At 68.9% G+C, this 1684-nt stretch overlaps 1 protein-coding gene across 1 annotated transcript in view; it reads left to right on the plus strand.

Annotated features, from left to right (window-relative positions):
* Nucleotides 1-1357: 1357 nt before the first annotated feature.
* Nucleotides 1358-1684, plus strand: part of LOC105812531 (chromosome unknown open reading frame, human C19orf12) — a 9200-nt gene continuing 8873 nt past the window's right edge. Inside the window, exon 1 of the mRNA XM_012647011.1 lies at nucleotides 1358-1474. The gene's annotated coding sequence lies outside the window, so the exon portion shown is untranslated. The remainder of the gene's footprint in view (nucleotides 1475-1684) is intronic.

The following is a 1684-nucleotide window of genomic DNA, read 5'->3' on the forward strand; positions in this document are numbered from 1 at the left end:
GAGACAGAGTCTCACTCTGTTGCCCGGGCTAGAGTGCCGTGGCGTCAGCCTAGCTCACAGCAACCTCAAACTCCTGGGCTCAAGCGATCCTCCTGCCTCAGCCTCCCGAGTAGCTGGGACTACAGGCATGCGCCACCATGCCCGGCTAATTTTTTCTATGTATTTTTAGTTGTCCGGCTAATTTCTTTCTATTTTAGTAGAGACGGGGTCTTGCTCTTGCTCAGGCTGGTCTCGGACTCCTGACCTTGAGCGATCCACCCGCCTCAGCCTCCCACAGTGCTATAACCTTCAGAACAACTGGATGAGATGGGCTGTATTGTTACTGCCATTGCGCAGACGAGGACACTGAGGCCTGGAATAGCTTCCCCCGGGTCAGCATAAGCATCCTGGAAGCCTTAGCTGTGTGCAGGCCCCTGCAGGTGCCACCCGTGGTGGAGGCCCCGCTCTGTCCCTTGTTTGCAGGACCCGTCTTGCAGGAGGCCCCACCGGGAGAGCGCGATGCACGCGCTAGTCTCTGGGCTGCCGCGTGTGCCATCGCGTCATGGCTTTGCTCGTGTCAGAATGAAAGTGCCAGGTGCCGAGGGGCTGAAGGTTTCCCCTTCTGCAGCGGGCCCCGCTTTCCACCTGCGTTCGCGGTTAGCATTCTCCCTGCTGCGGAACCCCTCGGAACCTCTCCCGGAGGAGCCCGCGGTTCTCAAACGTGCCCCCGGAGGGCGCTGCAGCGGGGATGGGGCCCCTGTCCCTGTCCCCTGTCACTCTTGGTCCCCCAGGCTCCAGCGGAAGCCCCTAGTCGGGAGCGAGTGGGGGTATCCGATCCCGAGGGGGGGCCCTGGCGTTAGGACTTCGATGCTTCCTGAGTCTGGGGACGGAGGGGCAGGGCAAGGAAGCGGCCCTGGGGGTGGGGGCGTCTGGGTGACACAGCACCCAGGGCAGGCGGGGTCAGGAGGTCAGGCGGGGTCCTACCCCAGCACCCGGGCCCGGGCGGCACCTGGCTGCGACCCGGTGCGTGCACCAAGTGCTGACCTAGCGTGGACCTCCCGGTGGCCCTGCGCTCTCCCGCGTCCGCACCGCGCCCAGGCCGGGCGCAGGGACAGAGGGTCTCCCGGGAGCACCCGGGGCTTGGGCAGGACCCGCGGAACCCGATCTACAGCGCGTGGCGGGGCGCAGGCCGGCCCTCGGCGGGGTCACCGCTTCCCGAGCGGGTCCGGCGTCGCCGCGGGGAAGGCCGGGGCCGGGCGGATGTGCGGGGACGCCCCGCCCCTCGGGGGACCCGGCTCCGCGCTCGGACCCGCGGCGACCCGGCGACCCGGAAGGCCCCGCGGAGCCGGAAGTTGGGGGGCGGGGCCAGCACGCCGGAGCCGCCGCGGCCTGAGCGACCCTCGGCCGGGGCGGGGTGTGGGCGGGCCTCAGTCTCCCCGCGGGCGCGGAGCCGACCTTTGACCTCAGGCGCGCGGCGAGCCCGCCTGTCACTCAGGTAAAGGTGCGCCCCGGGGAACCAGGGAAGGGGGTGCCCCGAGCGCGGCGCGCCCAGACCTGGGAGCGACTTGGGGGTCCCCGCCCCGCCGGGAGCCTGACCCTCAGGGTGCCGGGCGGACACTGCGCGTGTATTCCTTTTCCATACGGGGAAACTGAGGCTCGGAGAGGCCAAAGCCACGCACGCAGTGGCCGGGTGCGGGTTGCGAAC

Source organism: Propithecus coquereli, unplaced genomic scaffold, assembly GCF_000956105.1.
Source record: "Propithecus coquereli isolate 6110/MARCELLA unplaced genomic scaffold, Pcoq_1.0 Scaffold254, whole genome shotgun sequence".
NCBI lineage: Eukaryota > Metazoa > Chordata > Mammalia > Primates > Indriidae > Propithecus > Propithecus coquereli.